Source organism: Mus musculus, chromosome 4, assembly GCF_000001635.26.
Source record: "Mus musculus strain C57BL/6J chromosome 4, GRCm38.p6 C57BL/6J".
NCBI lineage: Eukaryota > Metazoa > Chordata > Mammalia > Rodentia > Muridae > Mus > Mus musculus.
In genome coordinates, this window is record NC_000070.6 from 136,163,990 (window position 1) to 136,170,458 (window position 6,469).

Sequence of the window (6,469 nt, forward strand, 5' to 3'; positions counted from 1 at the left end):
CACTTGGTTAAATGTTTCGAAGGCTCATTCATGTTGGGGTGTAAATGGTCCTTCTTTTCTTTTCATGGCAAGATAAATAGATAGATAGACTGAGCCTATAATCTCGGCACTCAGGAGGCAGAGGCAGGTAGATCTCTGTGAGTTCAAGGCTGACCTGGTCCTAAGGAGTGAGTTCCAGGACAGTCATAGAGAAACCCTATCTCAGAAAACCTAAACACACAGATATACACACCGGCTATATGGCTACAGTTTACAGTTTATTTAATTTATCCATTTATCAGTTAATGGCGACTGGGTCATTTTTACTTTGGAGTCATTAAAAACAGAGTCGCTACGAATACTTGTGACCACACTTGTTTGTTTGACAGGGTCTCCTTTATGTAGCCATGGCTGGCTTGGAACTCACACCTTCCTCTGCCTCTGTTAGAACCGAAGGTACGTGCCGCAATGCCTAGTTTGTGTACACACTTTTATGTAGAGAAGGGTTTTCTTCTTCTCCTTTGTTTTTTATTTTTAAAGATTTATTTATTATACATAAGTACACTGTAGCTGACTTCAGACTCTCATTACGGGTGGTTGTGAGGCACCATGTGGTTGCTGGGAATTGAACTCAGGACCTTCGGAAGAGCAGCCAATGCTCTTACCCGCTGAGCCATCTCACCAGCCCTCTTCTTCTTCTTTGTTTTGTTTCTCAAAACAGGGTTTCTCTGTGTTTCCTGGCTAGCTTAGAATTAGCTCTGTAGACCAGGCTGGCCTCAAACTGACAGAGATCTGCCTGCCTCTGCCTCCCGAGTGCTGGGACTAAAAGTGTGCACTGCCGCCGCCAGGCTAGGTTTTCAATTCTTTTAAATTTATATCCAGGATTACTATTGCTAGAGCACACTAGAGTTGTTTGCCTTAATGTATTTGAGGCAAAGTCTCACCTTGTAGCCAAGGATGGCCTTGAACTCACAGAGCTCTGCCTGCCTCCCACATGCTGTGACTAAAGGTGCATGTCCTGCCCAGACTTTAAGTTTTATTCGTTCATCTATATATTGATTTAACAGGAGGAGGGGTCTGAGATATGGCCACAGTGCTTAGCCTGAATCCCGAGACCACAGGCCTGATCTGTCTGTGTGTGGGTTTTTGAGAACCCCCCAAGTTGTTTTTGAAGCAGCTGCACTAATTCACCGCTCCCAGCCATGCACGAGGCTCGGATTTCTCCACATCCGGGCCAACACTTGCTGGTGTCCATCTCTCTCGTGCTGGCCATGCCAGTGAGTGGGTAGGAGATGCTCAGGGTGGTTTTAAAGCCACCTCCCAAGTGACTGGGGATGTTAACTGGGTGCTACATATTCCCTGGAGAAGCGTCCTCCTAAATTTCCAGGCTGCTTCATCAATGTTCATGCACCCGCATTGAATCGCCAGGACCCAGGCGGGAGAAGGAGAAAACCAATTTCTGCACGTTGTCCTCTGGCCTCCATGCACAAACACACCAGCCATGGCACATGAAACACACACAGGCACATACATACACCAGGCACACACACACACCAGGCACACACACACACCAGCCCTCAGCCTTCCCCCACCAGGCAACCAGGCAGGCACACACACACCAGGCACACACACACACCAGCCCTCAGCCTTCCCCCACCAGGCAACCAGGCAGGCACACACACACCAGGCACACACACACCAGGCACACACACACACACACCAGGCACACACACCAGGCACATTCATATCCCCATCTCAGATTCACTTCAATACAATAACCTGTGAGACAGCGACAGCCTCATTTTTCAGGGGAAGAACGGAGGCACAGGGTGGTGCAGTGGTCTGCACAAGAGTACATGACTTGGTCTGGAGAGATGACTCAGCGGTTAAGAGCATTGGCTGCTCTTCCAGAGGTCCTGAGTTCAATTCCCAGCAACCACATGGTGGCTCACAACCATTGTAATGAGTGAGATCCGATGCCCTCAGAGCAACAGCGTACTCATATATATTAAATAAATAAATAATTCTTTAAAAAAAAGAGAGCACAGGACTTGAGGATGAAGTACCAGGCTCTATGAACTTAACTCTCCACACTGAATGTATGTAACAAGCAGGAAGGCCGGGCCCAGGCTTGAAGCAGTGCCTCCCCTCCCTGCAGCAATCCCTCCCCGCAGCCATGGTTCTCCTTTGGCGTAGCCTCACTGACAGCAACATCTTCCTCCCTCATACCCTCCCTGTTGGATCGAACCCAGGGCCTTATACTTTTAGATCAATGCTATACTATCAGTGCATGATTGCTCCAGCTCTTTAACGCCTACCCCCACCCCTACTCCACCTCTACCCCCCCAACCCCACCCCTAGCTCCCACAACCCCCGGCTCCCACCACTGAAACAGCAGGTTTAATAGAAAGCACAAAGATGAGGGAGGGATGCGTGGAGATTTTTCTCCCTTGTACACCTACCTGCCTGACTTCTATCCCTTTGGACATGTGGTGACATGTGGTGGCAGGGAACTGGAACAGGAGGACTAGGTCTTCAGGATGCCTGACACTTTTTTTTTTTGTCTTTTGTTTCTGTTTTGTTGTTGTTGTTTGTTTGTTTGTTTGTTTGTTTTAAGATTCTAACATTTGGGGCTGGAGAGCTGGCTCAGCAGTTAAGAGCACTACTGCTCTCTTCCAGAGGACCTGGGTTCAATTCCCAACCTGGCAGCTCACAACTATCTTGTAACTCCAGGATCTAACACCTTCACACAGACATACATGCAGGCAAAACACCAATGCACATAAAATCAGTACATATTAAAACCAGAAAAAAAGCCGGGCAGTGGTGGCACACGCCTTTAATCCCAGCACTTGGGAGGCAGAGGCAGGCGGATTTCTGAGTTCGAGGCCAGCCTGGTCTACAGAGTGAGTTCCAGGACAGCCAGGGCTACACAGAGAAACCCTGTCTTGAAAAAACAAAACAAAACAAAACAAAACAAAACAAAAAAACAAGCCAACCAACAAACAAAAACCCAGAAAAGAGATTCTAAATTTTATTTTTGTATATGGTGTGTGTGTGTGTGTGTGTGTGTGTGTGTGTGTGTCTGCCTGTCCAGTTTATGATGGGAGTGGTGGCCCATGACTTAAATAATCCCAGCACTTGGAAGGCAGAGGCAGGCGGATCATACCTCTGCAAGTTCGAGGCAAGCCTGGTCTTCATAGCAAGTTCCAGGACAATCAGGACTATATAGAGAGACCCAGTCTGAAAGAATCAAAATATAAAATAAATGTGTGTGTGTGTGTGATTGTGTGTGCACATCTGTATGATTGTGTGTACACATTTGTGATTGTGTGTGCACATCTGTGTGATTGTGTGTGCACATCTGTATGATTGTATGTACACATTTGTGTGATTGTGTGTGCACATCTGTATGATTGTATGTACACATCTGTGTGATTGTGTGTGCACATCTGTGTGATTGTGTGTGCACATCTGTGTGATTGTGTGTACCATCTACATGCAGGATGCCCTGGAATTAGGATTGCAGGCAGTTGGAAGCCACTATGTAGATGCTGGGACACTATGTAGATGCGGGAGACCCAAACCTGGGTCCGATCCTCTGCAAGTACACTAAGTATTCCTAACTGGTGAGCCATCTCTCTGGTCTCATGCATGCTCTCTAGCCCTGAGACAGAGAGAGAGAGAGAGAGAGAGACAGAGACAGAGAGACAGAGACAGAGAGAGACAGAGAGAGACAGAAAGAGAGACAGAGAGAGAAACAGAGAGAGACACACAGAGAGAGAGAGAGAGAGAGACAGAAAGACAGACAGACAGACAGAGAACGAATGAGAGACTTGCTCTCTAACCCTAGCAGGTTTGGTATTCGCTATGTAGCCTAGGGTGACTTAGACTTAGGGCCATCCTCCTGGTTAAGTGTGCCAGGATTTCAGGTGTGACTCACCACATCTGGCTCTCTGAGAAGCCTGTACCAAGTATTTCTGGCTTTGATAAACAGTATTTTTTTTTTATTTGTTTATCAAGACAGGGTTTCTCTGTATAGTCCTGGTTACCCTGGAACTTGCTCTCTCACTCCGTAGACCAGGCTGGCCTTGAACCTGGCAATCCACCTACCTCTGCCTCCTGAGTGCTGGGATTAAAGGCATGTGCCATCATGACCTGACTGCTAAACAGGATTTTGAGCAGAGGCATCTGAGAGACTTTTTAGGAGACACACCAGCGGATGACCCACATGGAGAATGGCAGTTTGCACCAGTTTGGGGACTTTTCCAAGACTCTTTGTGCCTGGCTTAGATAAGGATTTTGATATTAGCCCTGTGCCTCAGGCAGGTCCTTAATATCCTGAGTCACCATTTCATCGTCTGGTGAATGGTTTGAAACATCCCTAATGTACCCAGTTGTGAGCAGTATGTATGTATGTATGCATGTATGTATGTATGTATGTATGTATGTATGTATGTATTATGTATTATGTATACAGGGTCTCATATAGTCCAGACTATCCTAAGACTATGTAGTTGAGGCTGACCTTGAATTGCTGCCTTCACCTCCAGCTTCCAAGTTCTGGGATTGCACATCCCTTCTGCGGCCCAGGTACCCCTGGCTCACCACAAGGCCTGGATTTCTGAGACTGGTGCTTTGTTCAACATTCTTGGTATATGGCTCCACAGAGTTGGCTCCGCTGTTAAGAGTACTTGTTGCTTTTGTGAAGGACTCAGGTTCAATTCCCAGCACCCACATGTAGGCTTACAACCATCAGTAACTTCCCCCAACACCAGGCACGCACTCGGCACCAGAACCAATATGCAAGCAAAGCAATTGTACACATAAAATCCTTTTTATGTGTACATCTTTTTTAAAAAAGACTTCAGTGCCTTGGGAGACAGAGATCTGAGTTTGGTCTTAATGTCATCATTCCTATGCAACCTTTTGTCAAATCCCTTTACATCAGAGGTTCTCAACCTGTGGGTCGGGTCATGACTCCTTTGGGGGGGAGGTCGTTGAATGACCCTTTTACAGGGGTTGCCTAAAACCACGAGACAACACAGATATTTAAATCACAATTCATAACAGTAGCAAAATCACAGTTATGAAGTCACAATGAAATTGATTTATGGGGGTCTCTACAACATGAGGAGCCGTATTACAGGGTCTCCGTCAGCATAAGGGAGGTTGAGAACCACTGCCTGTATGACTCATGCTTAGTTTCTTCATGTGCTCACGCTGGACCTGTTACAAGATAACTCAGAGGCGTCAACAAAATAAGCACGGTGGCACACGCTTTGATTTTTTTTTTATTAGATATTTTCTTTATTTACATTTCAAATGTTATCCCCTTTCCTGGTTTCCCCTCCGAAGACCCCCTCTCCCCTCCCCTCCCCTCCCCTCGATTTTTGATTTTTGAAACAGGGTCTCATTATGTAGCCCTGGCTGTTTTGTGGAACTCACTATGTAGATCAGGTTGGACTCGAACTCAGAGATCTGCCTGCCTCTGCCTCCCAACCTCTGAGGTTAAAAGGTGCAGGCCACCATGCCGGGTTGATGGCGTATGATTTTAATCCCAATACTTGGGAGGCAGAGGCGGGTGGATCTCTGTGAGTTTGAGGCTAGCCTGGTCTACAGAGAGAGGCTAGTCATAGCTTCATAGTGAGACCCTATTTCCGAAGCACCATGACTACTATCAAACAATAAAAATAAGCATAAAAGCACACAGCTGGGTGTTTGCATCAAACACCGAGGACGCACCTGGGACCCTTCCATGGATTCCGTGGGGCGTCCCAGAAAAACCCACTTTGCCATCCGACTTCAAAGGTGTAAGAGTCAAAGCTTCGAGGTCTAGCACCCGGACTGACATCGCAGCATGTAGCACGGATGGAAGGAGCAAGAACTCAAGCTGCAGGGTTCCTGCTTGATCCATGCCCACACCTCTCACAGGAATCCATCCGTTCCCAGGCAGCGAAACTCCAAAGCCAACCCCAACTACCCGAAACTCAACCACAGAGAACTGGCTCTCAGCCCCCTCACTGGCTGCTGGCTCCCTTCTTCTCTCCCGGCCCCTCCCTGCCACCTCCATTCCCTCCCTGGCCCTGGGGCCTTGCTTCGGCTCCAAACCTGCTCAGCCACAATTCCTTCCAGGTGCCCTCATCTGTAGAATGGGGATAATAACAGTGTAGTGTGGTATGGTGTGGGGATCAGGAAGCGCCAGAGTGAAGTGCATGTGGTAGGGTCTTGCTACAGACCAGTGGCCATCATTTCTACTGTCCTGTGAACGAGAGGGAAGATCTTGGCCCCAGGCCGAGTAGCAGCTTTCTCTGTATTGGGTGGTTGAGGGAATGGAGGTTCCGAGAGGTGGCCCCACAGCTGACCTGCCCAGGGCTGTTCAGCTAGGACGTAGTGGGCAGGACTTTGTGAGGGATCCCTAGACTTTCTGATTTCAAATCTCACTCACTATTGCCTCTCTTTGCCGGACACACAAGCAAGTCGTAACACT